The sequence below is a fragment of the Lithobates pipiens genome, unplaced genomic scaffold (assembly GCF_037356315.1).
Source record: "Lithobates pipiens isolate NorthernLeopardFrog02 unplaced genomic scaffold, aLitPip1_a1.2 Scaffold_132, whole genome shotgun sequence".
Classification (NCBI taxonomy): Eukaryota; Metazoa; Chordata; class Amphibia; order Anura; family Ranidae; genus Lithobates; species Lithobates pipiens.
The window spans coordinates 1-19,162 of NW_027507721.1; the positions used below are offsets into that span (position 1 = coordinate 1).

Here is a 19,162-nt window from a genome sequence, read left to right on the forward strand (position 1 = left end):
TGAGCTGAATAAATCTTCATCCATCATATTAACCCCCATTATAGGACACTGTAGGAAGTCACATGACTGACCTGAGGGGGGAGGGACAGATGCAGGGTGAGGCGGACATATTGGATTTCAGCGTCATCGCCGGTCGCGGGATGTAAGGTGATCCTCAGCTCCACCCTGTAACATCAATCACAAATAAGAGGCGGTCCTTCCCCAGCAGGGGCGTGGCTTCTAATGGTGCGATTTCTTACCTGTCCTCCCGAGAAATCTCCAATTCCTCCAGATAAATCGACTGCAAGACCTGCAGCTCCTGACACAGCGACCTGCAACGGGGAGGGGACAGCACTCAATCACATGTATATTACGGGGTTCAGCATAGAAAATATACAAACCAAGATATAGAATTATTATAATGCACCCCAAAGCCCCTCCCCCACCTAACCACGCCCCCAGGCCAAGAAACAAATCACATGTAACCCACGCATGCGGCCTCTCCAATAATCCCATCTTGTATGAAAATCTAGGGGGATGGGGGGGGGGGGGGGGACAGAAAGAAAGCCACACCCCCACCTCACCCAGACCGACACTCCTCCACCTGTCCTCCTCCAGACCCCCAACCTCACCCAGACTGACATTCCTCCACCTGTTCTCCTCCAGACCCCCAACCTCACCCAGACTGACATTCCTCCACCCGTCCTCCTCCAGACCCCCAATCCTCACCCAGACTGACATTCCTCCACCTGTTCTCCTCCAGACCCCCAACCTCACCCAGACTGACATTCCTCCACCCGTCCTCCTCCAGACCCCCAATCCTCACCCAGACTGACATTCCTCCACCCGTCCTCCTCCAGACCCCCAACCTCACCCAGACTGACATTCCTCCACCTGTTCTCCTCCAGACCCCCAACCTCACCCAGACTGACATTCCTCCACCCGTCCTCCTCCAGACCCCCAATCCTCACCCAGACTGACATTCCTCCACCTGTTCTCCTCCAGACCCCCAACCTCACCCAGACTGACATTCCTCCACCCGTCCTCCTCCAGACCCCCAATCCTCACCCAGACTGACATTCCTCCACCCGTCCTCCTCCAGACCCCCAACCTCACCCAGACCGACACTCCTCCACCTGTCCTCCTCCAGACCCCCAACCTCACCCAGACCGACATTCCTCCACCCGTCCTTCTCCAGACCCCCAACCTCACCCAGACCGACACTCCTCCACCTGTCCTCCTCCAGACCCCCAACCTCACCCAGACTGACATTCCTCCACCTGTTCTCCTCCAGACCCCCAACCTCACCCAGACTGACATTCCTCCACCCGTCCTCCTCCAGACCCCCAACCTCACCCAGACTGACATTCCTCCACCCGTCCTCCTCCAGACCCCCAACCTCACCCAGACCGACACTCCTCCACCTGTCCTCCTCCAGACCCCCAACCTCACCCAGACCGACATTCCTCCACCCGTCCTTCTCCAGACCCCCAACCTCACCCAGACTGACATTCCTCCACCTGTCCTCCTCCAGACCCCCAATCCTCCCAACCTCACCCAGACTGACATTCCTCCCCCTGTCCTCCTCCAGACCCCCAATCTCACCCAGACTGACATTCCTCCACCTGTCCTCCTCCAGACCCCCAATCCTCCCAACCTCACCCAGACTGACATTCCTCCCCTGTCCTCCTCCAGACCCCCAACCTCACCCAGACTGACATTCCTCCACCCGTCCTCCTCCAGACCCCCAATCTCACCCAGACTGACATTCCTCCACCTGTCCTCCTCCAGACCCCCAACCTCACCCAGACTGACATTCCTCCACCCGTCCTTCTCCAGACCCCCAACCTCACCCAGACTGACATTCCTCCACCCGTCCTCCTCCAGACCCCCAACCTCACCCAGACCGACACTCCTCCACCCGTCCTTCTCCAGACCCCCAACCTCACCCAGACTGACATTCCTCCACCCGTCCTCCTCCAGACCCCCAACCTCACCCAGACCGACACTCCTCCACCCGTCCTCCTCCAGACCCCCAACCTCACCCAGACTGACATTCCTCCACCCGTCCTCCTCCAGACCCCCAATCTCACCCAGACTGACATTCCTCCACCTGTCCTCCTCCAGACCCCCAACCTCACCCAGACTGACATTCCTCCACCCGTCCTTCTCCAGACCCCCAACCTCACCCAGACTGACATTCCTCCACCCGTCCTCCTCCAGACCCCCAACCTCACCCAGACTGACATTCCTCCACCCGTCCTCCTCCAGACCCCCAACCTCACCCAGACTGACATTCCTCCACCTGTTCTCCTCCAGACCCCCAACCTCACCCAGACTGACATTCCTCCACCCGTCCTCCTCCAGACCCCCAACCTCACCCAGACTGACATTCCTCCACCCGTCCTCCTCCAGACCCCCAACCTCACCCAGACCGACACTCCTCCACCTGTCCTCCTCCAGACCCCAACCTCACCCAGACCGACATTCCTCCACCCGTCCTTCTCCAGACCCCCAACCTCACCCAGACTGACATTCCTCCACCTGTCCTCCTCCAGACCCCCAATCCTCCCAACCTCACCCAGACTGACATTCCTCCACCCGTCCTCCTCCAGACCCCCAATCTCACCCAGACTGACATTCCTCCACCTGTCCTCCTCCAGACCCCCAACCTCACCCAGACTGACATTCCTCCACCCGTCCTTCTCCAGACCCCCAACCTCACCCAGACTGACATTCCTCCACCCGTCCTCCTCCAGACCCCCAACCTCACCCAGACCGACACTCCTCCACCCGTCCTTCTCCAGACCCCCAACCTCACCCAGACTGACATTCCTCCACCCGTCCTCCTCCAGACCCCCAACCTCACCCAGACCGACACTCCTCCACCCGTCCTCCTCCAGACCCCCAACCTCACCCAGACTGACATTCCTCCACCCGTCCTCCTCCAGACCCCCAATCTCACCCAGACTGACATTCCTCCACCTGCCTCCTCCAGACCCACCTCACCCAGACTGACATTCCTCCACCTGTCCTCCTCCAGACCCCCAACCTCACCCAGACTGACATTCCTCCACCTGTCCTCCTCCAGACCCCAACCTCACCCAGACTGACATTCCTCCACCCGTCCTCCTCCAGACCCCCAACCTCACCCAGACTGACATTCCTCCACCCGTCCTCCTCCAGACCCCCAATCCTCCCAACCTCACCCAGACTGACAATCCTTCACCCGTCCTCCTCCAGACCCCCAACCTCACCCAGACTGACATTCCTCCACCCGTCCTCCTCCAGACCCCCAACCTCACCCAGACTGACATTCCTCCACCCGTCCTCCTCCAGACCCCCAACCTCACCCAGACTGACATTCTCCACCCGTCCTCCTCCAGACCCCCAACCTCACCCAGACTGACATTCCTCCACCTGTCCTCCTCCAGACCCCCAACCTCACCCAGACTGACATTCCTCCACCTGTCCTCCTCCAGACCCCAACCTCACCCAGACTGACACTCCTCCACCCGTCCTCCTCCAGACCCCCAACCTCACCCAGACTGACATTCCTCCACCCGTCCTCCTCCAGACCCCCAACCTCACCCAGACTGACATTCCTCCACCTGTCCTCCTCCAGACCCCCAACCTCACCCAGACTGACATTCCTCCACCCGTCCTCCTCCAGACCCCAACCTCACCCAGACTGACATTCCTCCACCCGTCCTCCTCCAGACCCCCAACCTCACCCAGACTGACATTCCTCCACCCGTCCTCCTCCAGACCCCCAACCTCACCCAGACTGACACTCCTCCACCCGTCCTCCTCCAGACCCCAACCTCACCCAGACTGACATTCCTCCACCCGTCCTCCTCCAGACCCCCAACCTCACCCAGACTGACATTCCTCCACCCGTCCTCCTCCAGACCCCCAACCTCACCCAGACTGACATTCCTCCACCTGTCCTCCTCCAGACCCCCAACCTCACCAGACTGACATTCCTCCACCCGTCCTCCTCCAGACCCCCAACCTCACCCAGACTGACACTCCTCCACCCGTCCTCCTCCAGACCCCAACCTCACCCAGACTGACATTCCTCCACCCGTCCTCCTCCAGACCCCCAACCTCACCCAGACTGACATTCCTCCACCTGTCCTCCTCCAGACCCCCAACCTCACCCAGACTGACATTCCTCCACCTGTCCTCCTCCAGACCCCCAACCTCACCCAGACTGACATTCCTCCACCCGTCCTCCTCCAGACCCCCAACCTCACCCAGACTGACATTCCTCCACCCGTCCTCCTCCAGACCCCAACCTCACCCAGACTGACATTCCTCCACCCGTCCTCCTCCAGACCCCCAACCTCACCCAGACTGACATTCCTCCACCTGTCCTCCTCCAGACCCCCAACCTCACCCAGACTGACACTCCTCCACCCGTCCTCCTCCAGACCCCCAACCTCACCCAGACTGACACTCCTCCACCCGTCCTCCTCCAGACCCCCAACCTCACCCAGACTGACATTCCTCCACCCGTCCTCCTCCAGACCCCCAACCTCACCCAGACTGACATTCCTCCACCTGTCCTCCTCCAGACCCCCAACCTCACCCAGACTGACATTCCTCCACCCGTCCTCCTCCAGACCCCCAACCTCACCCAGACTGACATTCCTCCACCCGTCCTCCTCCAGACCCCCAACCTCACCCAGACTGACATTCCTCCACCCGTCCTCCTCCAGACCCCCAACCTCACCCAGACTGACATTCCTCCACCTGTCCTCCTCCAGACCCCCAACCTCACCCAGACTGACACTCCTCCACCCGTCCTCCTCCAGACCCCCAACCTCACCCAGACTGACATTCCTCCACCCGTCCTCCTCCAGACCCCCAACCTCACCCAGACTGACATTCCTCCACCCGTCCTCCTCCAGACCCCCAACCTCACCCAGACTGACACTCCTCCACCCGTCCTCCTCCAGACCCCCAACCTCACCCAGACTGACATTCCTCCACCCGTCCTCCTCCAGACCCCCAACCTCACCCAGACTGACATTCCTCCACCTGTCCTCCTCCAGACCCCCAACCTCACCCAGACTGACATTCCTCCACCTGTCCTCCTCCAGACCCCCCAACCTCACCCAGACTGACATTCCTCCACCCGTCCTCCTCCAGACCCCCAACCTCACCCAGACTGACATTCCTCCACCCGTCCTCCTCCAGACCCCCAACCTCACCCAGACTGACATTCCTCCACCCGTCCTCCTCCAGACCCCCAACCTCACCCAGACTGACATTCCTCCACCTGTCCTCCTCCAGACCCCCAACCTCACCCAGACTGACACTCCTCCACCCGTCCTCCTCCAGACCCCCAACCTCACCCAGACTGACACTCCTCCACCCGTCCTCCTCCAGACCCCCAACCTCACCCAGACTGACATTCCTCCACCCGTCCTCCTCCAGACCCCCAACCTCACCCAGACTGACATTCCTCCACCTGTCCTCCTCCAGACCCCCAACCTCACCCAGACTGACATTCCTCCACCCGTCCTCCTCCAGACCCCCAACCTCACCCAGGACTGACATTCCTCCACCCGTCCTCCTCCAGACCCCCAACCTCACCCAGACTGACATTCCTCCACCCGTCCTCCTCCAGACCCCCAACCTCACCCAGACTGACATTCCTCCACCTGTCCTCCTCCAGACCCCCAACCTCACCCAGACTGACATTCCTCCACCCGTCCTCCTCCAGACCCCCAACCTCACCCAGAATGTCGTGCACCATCACCTCCACAGGAAGGACTTATTTCCAAGTAGAAATCTGACACTGAATTCCATGAAGAACAGAACTACTAAAAGTGTCTCCAAATCAAGATCCTCAGAGGCCGTCCAACCACTCAGCATGACTCCAGCAGGAAAGGGACACCCAGAGCCCCACCCACCCACCCAGAGCCCCACCCACCCGGGAATCCAAACTGCAGCCCTCGAGGAAGAATTCCTTCCACTGACACCAACGATGGGGAATTAACCCTCAGGAGGAAGGGATGCCTCAATCCCCCCCACACCATAATCCCCCCTCCCCCCCACACCATAATCCCTCCTCCCCCCCACACCATAATCCCCCCCCCCCCACACCATAATCCCCCCCCCCCACACCATAATCCCTCCTCCCCCCACACCATAATCCCTCCTCCCCCCACACCATAATCCCCCCTCCCCCCCACACCATAATCCCCCCTCCACCCCACATCATAATCCCTCCTCCCCCCCACACCATAATCCCCCCCCCCCACACCATAATCCCCCCCCCCACACCATAATCCCCCCCCCCCCCCACACCATAATCCCTCCTCCCCCCACACCATAATCCCTCCTCCCCCCACACCATAATCCCTCCTCCCCCCCACACCATAATCCCTCCTCCCCCCCACACCATAATCCCTCCTCCCCCCCACACCATAATCCCTCCTTCACCACATGATTTGGACCAGTTCACAAAGCAAGGTCCATAAAGACATGGATGAGCGAGTCTGGGGTGGAGGAACTTGACTGACCTGCACAGAGCCCTGACCTCAACCCCCATAGAACACCTATGGGATTAATTAGAGCGGAGACTGTGAGCCAGGCGTTCTCATCCAACATCACTGTCTGACCTCACAAATGCTCTTCTGGAAGAACGGTCACACATTCCCATAGACCAGGGGTGCCCAACCTGCGGCCCACGGAGCCCTCTGATGTGGCCCGCGACCTCCTGCTCTGGGATGGCGGGTTGGCAAGCTCAGATTGTGATGTCTATCCCCTGGTAGAGGAAGCGAGCGGCTGCAGAGCCACATAAGCCGATGCTTCCTGTACAGAGCAACTCCTATGACAGGTGGAGCCACACCAAATGTGCTGCCGCCCGAGACACCGAGACACAAGACACAGGGCCGCCGAGACACAGGGCCGCCAGACACAGACGCCCAGACACAGGGCCGCCGAGACACAGGGCCGCCGAGACACAGGGCCGCCGAGACACAGGGCCGCCGAGACACAGGGCCTCCGAGACACAGGGCCGCCGAGACACAGGGCCGCCAGACACAGGGCCGCCAGACACAGACGCCCAGACACAGGGCCGCCGAGACACAGGGCCGCCGAGACACAGGGCCGCCGAGACACAGGGCCGCCGAGACACAGGGCCTCCGAGACACAGGGCCTCCGAGACACAGGGCCGCCGAGACACAGGGCCGCCGAGACACAGGGCCGCCGAGACACAGGGCCGCCGAGACACAGGGCCGCCGAGACACAGGGCCGCCGAGACACAGGGCCGCCGAGACACAGGGCCGCCGAGACACAGGGCCGCCGAGACACAGGGCCGCCGAGACACAGGGCCGCCGAGACACAGGGCCGCCGAGACACAGGGCCTCCGAGACACAGGGCCGCCGAGACACAGGGCCGCCGAGACACAGGGCCGCCGAGACACAGGGCCGCCGAGACACAGGGCCGCCGAGACACAGGGCCGCCGAGACACAGGGCCGCCAGACACAGGGCCGCCAGACACAGGGCCGCCGAGACACAGGGCCTCCGAGACACAGGGCCGCCGAGACACAGGGCCTCCGAGACACAGGGCCGCCAGACACAGGGCCGCCGAGACACAGGGCCGCCGAGACACAGGGCCCGCCGAGACACAGGGCCGCCGAGACACAGGGCCTCCGAGACACAGGGCCGCCGAGACACAGGGCCGCCGAGACACAGGGCCGCCGAGACACAGGGCCGCCGAGACACAGGGCCTCCGAGACACAGGGCCGCCGAGACACAGGGCCGCCGAGACACAGGGCCGCCGAGACACAGGGCCTCCGAGACACAGGGCCTCCGAGACACAGGCCGCCGAGACACAGGGCCGCCGAGACCCAGGGCGCGGACACAGGCCCGAGACACAGGGCCGCCAGACACAGGGCCGCCAGACACAGGGCCGCCGAGACACAGGGCCTCCGAGACACAGGGCCTCCGAGACACAGGGCCGCCAGACACAGGGCCGCCGAGACACAGGGCCGCCAGACACAGGGCCGCCGAGACACAGGGCCGCCGAGACACAGGGCCGCCGAGACACAGGGCCTCCGAGACACAGGGCCTCCGAGACACAGGGCCTCCGAGACACAGGGCCGCCAGACACAGGGCCGCTGAGACACAGGGCCGCCAGACACAGGGCCGCCGAGACACAGGGCCGCCAGACACAGGGCAGCCGAGACACAGGGCCGCCGAGACACAGGGCCGCCGAGACACAGGGCCGCCGAGACACAGGGCCGCCGAGACACAGGGCCGCCGAGACACAGGGCCGCCGAGACACAGGGCCGCCGAGACACAGGGCCGCCGAGACACAGGGCCGCCGAGACACAGGGCCGCCGAGACACAGGGCCGCCGAGACACAGGGCCGCCGAGACACAGGGCCGCCGAGACACAGGGCCGCCGAGACACAGGGCCGCCGAGACACAGGGCCGCCGAGACACAGGGCCGCCAGACACAGGGCCGCCAGACACAGGGCCGCCAGACACAGGGCCGCCAGACACAGGGCCGCCAGACACAGAGCCACGAGACCCGAATGGAAGAGACTTATTACAGGCAAGATTACCACAGCTGTGGATAGAGAGAGACACACGCGAGCAGATCTGTTCTGCCCGCTTTCAAACTGATCCGCAGGTGCAGCACAGAACACCTCCGGGTTCCCCGCACTGACCCCCCCATAGACTTCTGTTATTACCTGCACTGACCCCCCCATAGACTTCTGTTATACCTGCACTGACCCCCCATAGACTTCTGTTATTACCTGCACTGACCCCCCCTCATAGACTTGTTATTACCTGCGTGTGGAGAGCTTTCAGGATATAATAGAAGTCTATGGGAAAGTACAGATAACCTGCAGGGAAGACACAGGTGCCCTGCCCCCACAGTGTGGGTAAAGCACAGCCCATCAGTGTGAAAACAGCCTTAGGGCCCCATTGACACCATCGGTCTGACCCTCCGTTCACCTCTATCGAGCCGCAGATGTAAGTGGATATGTGGCCAGCTACACCTCACCTACCTCCGATCCGCCCCCTTCTATCCGGGGAGATAAGAGCCAAAGCCCATAGGAGTAGAGCGGTATCCGGGCCCATGGGATCCAAGGCCCATAGGAGTAGAGCGGTATCCGGGGCCCATGGGATCCAAGGCCCATAGGAGTGGAGCGGTATCCGGGGCCCATGGGATCCAAGGCCCATAGGAGTAGAGCGGTATCCGGGGCCCATGGGATCCAAGGCCCATGGGATCCAAGCCCATAGGAGTAGAGCGGTATCCGGGGGCCCATGGGATCCAAGGCCCATAGGAGTAGAGCGGTATCCGGGGCCCATGGGATCCAAGGCCCATAGGAGTAGAGCGGTATCCGGGGCCCATGGGATCCAAGGCCCATAGAGTAGAGCGATATCCGGGCAGATGGGATGCAAGGCCCATAGAGTAGAGCGATATCCGGGCAGATGGGATGCAAGGCCCATAGAGTAGAGCGATATCCGGGCAGATGGGATGCAAGGCCCATAGAGTAGAGCGATATCCGGGCAGATGGGATGCAAGGCCCATAGAGTAGAGCGATATCCGGGCAGATGGGATGCAAGGCCCATAGAGTAGAGCGATATCCGGGCAGATGGGATGCAAGGCCCATAGAGTAGAGCGATATCCGGGCAGATGGGATCCAAGGCTCAGAGTAGAGCGATATCCGGGCAGATGGGATGCAAGGCCCATATAGTAGAGCGATATCCGGGCAGATGGGATCCAAGGCCCATAGAGTAGCGCGATATCCGGGCAGATGGGATCCAAGGCCCATAGAGTAGAGCGATATCCGGGCAGATGGGATCCAAGGCCCATAGAGTAGAGCGATATCCGGGCAGATGGGATCCAAGGCCCATATAGTAGAGCGATATCCGGGCAGATGGGATCCAAGGCCCATAGAGTAGAGCGATATCCGGGCAGATGGGATGCAAGGCCCATAGAGTAGAGCGATATCCGGGCAGATGGGATGCAAGGCCCATAGAGTAGAGCGATATCCGGGCAGATGGGATCCAAGGCCCATAGAGTAGAGCGATATCCGGGCAGATGGGATCCAAGGCCCATAGAGTAGAGCGATATCCGGGCAGATGGGATCCAAGGCCCATAGAGTAGAGCGATATCCGGGCAGATGGGATCCAAGGCCCATAGAGTAGAGCGATATCCGGGCAGATGGGATCCAAGGCCCATAGAGTAGAGCGATATCCGGGCAGATGGGATCCAAGGCCCATAGAGTAGAGCGATATCCGGGCAGATGGGATCCAAGGCCCATAGAGTAGAGCGATATCCGGGCAGATGGGATCCAAGGCCCATAGAGTAGAGCGATATCCGGGCAGATGGGATCCAAGGCCCATAGAGTAGAGCGATATCCGGGCAGATGGGATGCAAGGCCCATAGAGTAGAGCGATATCCGGGCAGATGGGATGCAAGGCCCATAGAGTAGAGCGATATCCGGGCAGATGGGATCCAAGGCCCATAGAGTAGAGCGGTATCCGGGCAGATGGGATCCAAGGCCCATAGAGTAGAGCGATATCCGGGCAGATGGGATCCAAGGCCCATATAGTAGAGCGATATCCGGGCAGATGGGATCCAAGGCCCATAGAGTAGAGCGATATCCGGGCAGATGGGATCCAAGGCCCATAGAGTAGAGCGATATCCGGGCAGATGGGATGCAAGGCCCATAGAGTAGAGCGATATCCGGGGAGATGGGATCCAAGGCCCATAGAGTAGAGCGATATCCGGGCAGATGGGATCCAAGGCCCATAGAGTAGAGCGATATCCGGGCAGATGGGATGCAAGGCCCATAGAGTAGAGCGATATCCGGGCAGATGGGATGCAAGGCCCATAGAGTAGAGCGGTATCCGGGGCCCATGGGATCCAAGGCCCATAGAGTAGAGCGATATCCGGGCAGATGGGATGCAAGGCCCATAGAGTAGAGCGATATCCGGGCAGATGGGATGCAAGGCCCATAGAGTAGAGCGATATCCGGGCAGATGGGATGCAAGGCCCATAGAGTAGAGCGATATCCGGGCAGATGGGATGCAAGGCCCATAGAGTAGAGCGGTATCCGGGGCCCATGGGATCCAAGGCCCATAGAGTAGAGCGATATCCGGGCAGATGGGATGCAAGGCCCATAGAGTAGAGCGATATCCGGGCAGATGGGATGCAAAGGCCCATAGAGTAGAGCGATATCCGGGCAGATGGGATGCAAGGCCCATAGAGTAGAGCGATATCCGGGCAGATGGGATCCAAGGCCCATAGAGTAGAGCGGTATCCGGGGCCCATGGGATCCAAGGCCCATAGGAGTAGAGCGATATCCGGGCAGATGGGATGCAAGGCCCATAGAGTAGAGCGATATCCGGGCAGATGGGATCCAAGGCCCATAGAGTAGAGCGATATCCGGGCAGATGGGATGCAAGGCCCATATAGTAGAGCGATATCCGGGCAGATGGGATGCAAGGCCCATAGAGTAGAGCGATATCCGGGCAGATGGGATCCAAGGCCCATAGAGTAGAGCGATATCCGGGCAGATGGGATCCAAGGCTCATAGAGTAGAGCGATATCCGGGCAGATGGGATGCAAGGCCCATAGAGTAGAGCGATATCCGGGCAGATGGGATGCAAGGCCCATAGAGTAGAGCGATATCCGGGCAGATGGGATGCAAGGCCCATAGAGTAGAGCGATATCCGGGCAGATGGGATCCAAGGCCCATAGAGTAGAGCGGTATCCGGGGCCCATGGGATCCAAGGCCCATAGAGTAGAGCGGTATCCGGGCCCATGGGATCCAAGGCCCATAGGAGTAGAGCGATATCCGGGCAGATGGGATGCAAGGCCCATAGAGTAGAGCGATATCCGGGCAGATGGGATCCAAGGCCCATAGAGTAGAGCGATATCCGGGCAGATGGGAACCAAGGCCCATAGAGTAGAGCGGTATCCGGGGCACATGGGATCCAAGGCCCATAGAGTAGAGCGATATCCGGGCAGATGGGATGCAAGGCCCATAGAGTAGAGTGATATCCGGGCAGATGGGATGCAAGGCCCATAGAGTAGAGCGATATCCGGGCAGATGGGATGCAAGGCCCATAGAGTAGAGCGATATCCGGGCAGATGGGATGCAAGGCCCATAGAGTAGAGCGGTATCCGGGGCCCATGGGATCCAAGGCCCATAGAGTAGAGCGATATCCGGGCAGATGGGATGCAAGGCCCATAGAGTAGAGCGATATCCGGGCAGATGGGATGCAAGGCCCATAGAGTAGAGCGATATCCGGGCAGATGGGATGCAAGGCCCATAGAGTAGAGCGGTATCCGGGCAGATGGGATCCAAGGCCCATAGAGTAGAGCGATATCCGGGCAGATGGGATCCAAGGCCCATAGAGTAGAGCGATATCCGGGGCACATGGGATCCAAGGCCCATAGAGTAGAGCGGTATCCGGGGCACATGGGATCCAAGGCCCATAGAGTAGAGCGGTATCCGGGGCACATGGGATCCAAGGCCCATAGAGTAGAGCGATATCCGGGCAGATGGGATGCAAGGCCCATAGAGTAGAGCGATATCCGGGCAGATGGGATGCAAGGCCCATAGAGTAGAGCGATATCCGGGCAGATGGGATGCAAGGCCCATAGAGTAGAGCGATATCCGGGCAGATGGGATGCAAGGCCCATAGAGTAGAGCGATATCCGGGCAGATGGGATGCAAGGCCCATAGAGTAGAGCGATATCCGGGCAGATGGGATGCAAGGCCCATAGAGTAGAGCGGTATCCGGGCAGATGGGATCCAAGGCCCATAGAGTAGAGCGATATCCGGGCAGATGGGATCCAAGGCCCATAGAGTAGAGCGATATCCGGGCAGATGGGATCCAAGGCCCATAGAGTAGAGTGGTATCCGGGGCCCATGGGATCCAAGGCCCAAAAGAGTAGAGCGGTATCCGGGCAGATGGGATGCAAGGCCCATAGAGTAGAGCGATATCCGGGCAGATGGGATCCAAGGCCCATAGAGTAGAGCGATATCCGGGCAGATGGGATGGAAGGCCCATAGAGTAGAGCGGTATCCGTGTCGGCTCTGCACAGGGGACATGGAACTGTCATCCTTCTGCTCCACTCATTGTGATCTGCAACCGGCTACCAAGTCACTTAACTGGCCCTCACTCCTCACAAGGTTGGGCACCCCTGACATACACCCTCCTAAACCTTGTGGACGGCCTTCCCAGAAGAGGTGAAGCTGTTATAGCTGGAAAGGGCCAACTCAATATTGAACCCTCCGGACTAAGACTGGGAGGTCATTACAGGTCCATGTGTGTGTATATTAGGTGAGGGGACCCATATATACACACTATATACATGTAGCGCTGGGCTCCTGAAGAGCACCCGCTATGTGTTTTTCAAAAAAAAAAAAAAAAAAAAAAAAAAAAAAAAAAAAAAACTTTACCCAAACTACAGTTTGGTTTGGGTCTACTTGTCTAAATTTGACTTCTGTGTCAGTCTGACCACAGGGGGGCGCTGTCTCTGGTGGCAGGCATGGAACTACTATCTGGTCAGGCGCTTAAGTTACTCTCTTTCGGAGCCAGGTCAGTGGGAGTGGCCCTCTCGACGTGCCCTCTGGGAGAGGGTATCTAACATGCGGACATCACATGGTTCGGGTTCTGGTCCAGTATGAAGTGCTGATTACATGGTCCTGGTCCTCCAGACCAGCCCCCAGGAAGGATATGGGCCTGGGGTGTGGATCCACCCGACTTTAACCGGTTCCCGACCAGCGCACGACGATGTACATTGACAGAATGGCACAGGCAGGCATATTGGCGTACAGGTACGTCCAATCTTCAATGCCGCCCTGCCATCGGGAGCCGGTGGCGCGCTCCCGCGCTGGTCGGGACCCCCGCGAGTCCGGTCACGGGACCCGCGGACTTGATCGCCGCGGGCATTCCCGCGATCGTCTCACGGAGCGGCCGAATGGAGGAAATGCCGTGTAAACAGCATTTCTCCATTCTGTCTAGCAACTAGTGACGCTGATCTCTGCTCCATGTGATATTTATATAGCAGTGATTACTGTATAAATGACAAAGGTCCCAAAAATGTGTCAAAAATGTCTGATGTGTCCCCCACAATGTCGCAGTCACAAAAAAAAAAAAAAAAAAAAAAAATCACTGATCGCCGCCATTACTAGTAAAAAAAAAAAAAAAAAAAAAATATATAATAATAAAAAATGATTAATAAAAATGCTATAAAACTATCCCTATTTTGTAAACGCTATAACTTTTGTGCAAACCAATCAATAATCGCTTATTGCGATTTTTTTTACCAAAAATAAAGTAGAAGAATACGTTTCGGCATAAACTGAGGGAAAAAAATTTTTTTTTATATATTTTTGGGGGATATTTATTATTACAAAAAGTAAAAAATAATGCGTTTTTTTTCAAAATTGTCGCTCTATTTTTGTTTATAGCGCAAAAAATAAAAACCGCAGAGGTGATCAAATACCACCAAAATAAAGCTCCATTTGTAGGCAAAAAAAAAAAAAGGACGTCAATTTTGTTTGGGAGCCACGTCGCACGACCGCGCAATTGTCAGTTAAAGCGACGCAGTGCCGAATCGCAAAAAGTGGTCTGGTCTTTGATCAGCAAAATGGTCCGGACTGAAAGTGGTTAATGTCTCGGGGCTGGCTAGCCCGAGGCATGGAGACTAAAGGAGGATTCTCCCACCCTCACTGCACCATCCCCGACTCCTCCCCACCCTCACTGCACCATCCGACTCCTCCCACCCTCACTGCACCATCCCCGACTCCTCCCACCCTCCCCGACTCCTCCCACCCCCACTGCGCCATCCCCGACTCCTCCCACCCCCACTGCGCCACCCCTGACTCCTCCCACCCCCACTGCACCATCCCCGACTCCTCCCACCCTCACTGCACCATCCCCGACTCCTCCCACCCCCACCATCTCTGACTCCTCCCACCCCCACTGCGCCATCCCTGACTCCTCCCACTTCCACTGTCACTCCGCCTCCTTCCACCCCATCCTCCTTCCACTGCAGTATTTGTCCATTCTGCCTAGCAACTAGTGATGCTGATCTCTGCTCCATGTGATTGGAGCAGAGATCAGTGTTCACTAAATGAAAGCCCAACCCCCCCACAGTTAGTAACACACCCCTAGGAACAGTTAACCCCTACACTGCCACCCACTGGTTAACCCCCTTCACTGCCAGTGTCATTTACACAGGAATCACTGCATTTATATAGCACTGATTGCTGTATAAATGACAATGGTCCCAAAAATGTGTCAAAAATGTCCGATGTGTCCGCCATAATGTCGCAGTCACAATAAAAAAAAAAAAAAAAAAAAAAAAAAAAAAAATCACTGATCGCCGCCATTACTAGTAAAAAAATAAAAATAAAAAAAATAATAATAAAAAATTATTAATAAAAATGCTATAAAACTATCCCCTATTTTGTAAACGCTATAACTTTTGCGCAAACCAATCAATAATTGCTTATTGCGATTTTTTTTACCAAAAATATGTAGAAGAATACGTATCGGCATAAACTGAGGGAAAAATGTTTTTTTATATATATTTTTGGGGATATTTATTATAACAAAAAGTAAAAAATAATGCGTTTTTTTCAAAATTGTCGCTCTATTTTTGTTTATAGCGTAAAAAATAAAAACCGCAGAGGTGATCAAATACCACCAAAAGAAAGCTCTATTTGTGGGAAAAAAAGGACGTCAATTTTGTTTGGGAGCCACGTCGCACGACCGCGCAATTGTCAGTTAAAGCGACGCAGTGCCGAATCGCAAAAAGTGGTCTGGTCTTTGATCAGCAAAATGGTCCGGTCTGTAAGTGGTTAATGTCTCGGGGCTGGCTAGCCCGAGGCATGGAGACTAAAGGAGGATTCTGAGGTGGTTGGGTGCCGTCTCTGGTGTGGGAGAGACCCATTGGACTTCAAGCATTCCAGGGGAGGAGTCTTCAGAAGAAGGCCACATACGGGTTGCTTTTATTAACGAAAGCCTGGAAGGGCTGAAGTACCCGAGAGAATCCGGTCTTGTGGATATCACCAAGTGGGCTGAGAGATCCGGGAATCCTACAAGTGTTCTACAGCAGTGGTCCCCAACCTTTTTGGCACCGGGGACCGGCGCTGTTGAAGAAAATTGTGCCAAGGCCCAGGGGTGTATGCGGCTTTTCGCGGACAATTTATCGGGGCAATGGCGGGCATTGGCGCTTCAATCATCCCGGCACCATCATTGATATGATGCCAGGATGATTGAAGCGCATTATTTCTATTATTACATTGTTATATATAATGAATAGTTCAGCTCACCATAATGCAGAATGTGCCAGAGTGTCACTTTCCACGTTGCCTGGCACCAGATGCAGATTGTCACTTTCGACGTCGCCTGCCTGCAGATGCAGCTTGTCACGTCGCTTGTCATTAGATGCATTTTGTCCTTGGCCACGTCATCTGCCACCAGATGTGGATTGTCACTTGCCATGTTGCCCGCCTTCAGAAGCAGCTTGCCACTTGCCACGTCACCTGCCACCAGATGCATTTTGTCCTTTGCCACGTCACCTGCCACCAGATTTGGATTGTCACGTCACCAGCCATCAAATGCAGCTTGTCATTTGCCACCAGATGTGGATTGTCACCTGCCAGTGGTGTGTGCATTAGTTCAGAGGCAAGCTTGGAGTAGTGGGGCAGTAAGCGAGAACAGTGGTAGTGGGGGGGGTGGATGCAGGTGGGCGGTGAGAGATGATCTCATCTCTCTGCTCACTTGCCTCAGTATAGCGGGCCCGCTGTGAGCAAGGAACAGCGGTGATGTGGTCGGGCAGTGAGAGATGATGTCATCTCTCTGCTCGCTCCGCCGCCGCTCGTCAGACAGTGCAGCCTTCGCGGCCCGGCTGCAAACAGTCTACGGCCCGGCAGTGGGCCGCGGACCGGGGGTTGATGACCCCTGTTCTACAGCAACGTCTGTGACAGAGACTTTGTTCCTGAGTGAGACCTTGTTGGCTGCGAGACCTTGTGAGAGGGACTGTCCAACCCGAGTGACCATCCAGCGACTTCTTCATTATAGACCGAGACAGAGAGACCTGAACTCCTTCCCATCCTCCGACCCCGAGATAAAGACTCTTCAATGTCTGCAAATAAAATCCATTCCCCCCCATCTGTTGTCAGTCTGGAGCCGCCGGACCACCTTCCCTGAGACAACCCCCCCCACCGAGTCACCCCCCCCAGGCCCACCGAGTCCTCCCCCCCCGAGACACCCCTAGACCCACCGAGACACCCCCCACAGACCCACCGAGTCCCCCCCCCCCGAGACAGCCCCCACAGACCCACCGAGTCCCCCCCCCCCGAGACACCCCTAGACCCACCGAGACACCCCCCACAGACCCACCGAGTCCCCCCCCCCCCGACCCACCCGAGTCCCCCCCCCCCCCCCGAGACACCCCTAGACCCACCGAGACACCCCCCACAGACCCACCGAGTCCCCCCCCCCCCCCCCGAGACACCCCTAGACCCACCGAGACACCCCCCACAGACCCACCGAGTCCCCCCCCCCCCGAGACACCCCCCACAGACCCACCGAGTCCCCCCCCCCCCGAGACACCCCTAGACCCACCGAGACACCCCCCACAGACCCACCGAGTCCCCCCCCCCCCCGAGACACCCCCCACAGACCCACCGAGTCCCCCCCCCCCCGAGACACCCCTAGACCCACCGAGACACCCCCCACAGACCCACCGAGTCCCCCCCCCCGAGACAGCCCCCACAGACCCACCGAGTCCCCCCCCCCCGAGACACCCCTAGACCCACCGAGACACCCCCCACAGACCCACCGAGTCCCCCCCCCGAGACACCCCCCACAGACCCACCGAGTCCCCCCCCCCCCCCGAGACACCCCCCACAGACCCACCGAGTCCCCCCTCCCCCCCGAGACACCCCTAGACCCACCCCCCACAGACCCACCGAGTCCCCCCCCCCCGAGACAGCCCCCACAGACCCACCGAGTCCCCCCCCCCCCCGAGACACCCCTAGACCCACCGAGACACCCCCCACAGACCCACCGAGTCCCCCCCCCCCCCCGAGACACCCCCCACAGACCCACCGAGTCCCCCCCCCACCCGAGACACCCCTAGACCCACCGAGACACCCCCCACAGACCCACCGAGTCCCCCCCCCCCCCGAGACACCCCCCACAGACCCACCGAGTCCCCCCCCACCCGAGACACCCCTAGACCCACCGAGACACCCCCCACAGACCCACCGAGTCCCCCCCCCCCCGAGACACCCCCCACAGACCCACCGAGTCCCCCCCCCCCCCCGAGACACCCCTAGACCCACCGAGACACCCCCCACAGACCCACCGAGTCCCCCCCCCCCGAGACACCCCCCACAGACCCACCGAGTTCCCCCCCCCCCCCCGAGACACCCCTAGACCCACCGAGACACCCCCCACAGACCCACCGAGTCCCCCCCCCCCAGAGACACCCCTAGACCCACCGAGACCCCCCCCCCCCCAGACCCACCGAGCGCCCCCCGAGCCCCCCCAGCCACCCCCCCCCCCCCCCCAAAGACGTGTCACAAAGGGAACGGGAGGCGACGGTGAGTCCAACAATAACCGGCAGCTCCTCCGGGGGTCACTGCTTATATATATATACACACACACACACACACACGGGGAGACTGACCTATATACACTATATATACAGGGGGAGAGAGATAGATTATATATATATATATTACACATACACACGGGAAGATATATATACATGGGGAGATAGAGAGAGAGATATAGATATATATATATATATACCACACACACGGATAGATAGATAGATAGATAGATAGATAGATAGATAGATAGATAGATAGATAGATAGATAGATAGATAGATATATACAGGGGGACACATACACACGGGAAGATATATACAGGGGGATCTCTCCTTCCTCTCACCCTTCTTCCTGATCCTCCTCCGCCATCACCTCTCACCGGAAGTGACGTCCACCGACACCCCCGCCCCCTCACAGCTGGTCAGAATTTCACAGACGTTAAAAGGAAGTGACGTCAGTACGGCGTCCCGTCACCCGGGCAACCAGATAAACCGGAAGTGGTCGCCGTGAGGAGGGAAGGAGTGAGAGTTGTGTGTCCGCCGGGTGAGTGAGAAAA

At 58.5% G+C, this 19,162-nt stretch overlaps 1 protein-coding gene and 1 long non-coding RNA gene across 3 annotated transcripts in view; one reads left to right on the plus strand and one right to left on the minus strand.

The window, feature by feature from the left end:
- Nucleotides 1-71: 71 nt before the first annotated feature.
- On the minus strand, nt 72-19,088 carry LOC143981286 (uncharacterized). The gene is made up of 3 exons (XR_013274290.1): nt 18,950-19,088; nt 240-311; nt 72-165 (listed from the first exon to the last, which is right to left on the minus strand). It is a non-coding gene; the product is annotated as an uncharacterized LOC143981286 (long non-coding RNA).
- The window catches only part of STK36 (serine/threonine kinase 36), a 68,557-nt gene continuing 68,445 nt past the window's right edge, over nt 19,051-19,162 (plus strand). Inside the window, exon 1 of one of the 2 annotated variants that reach the window (XM_077479081.1) lies at nt 19,051-19,149. The gene's annotated coding sequence lies outside the window, so the exon portion shown is untranslated. The remainder of the gene's footprint in view (nt 19,150-19,162) is intronic. The other variant, XM_077479083.1, reaches the window with a different exon arrangement.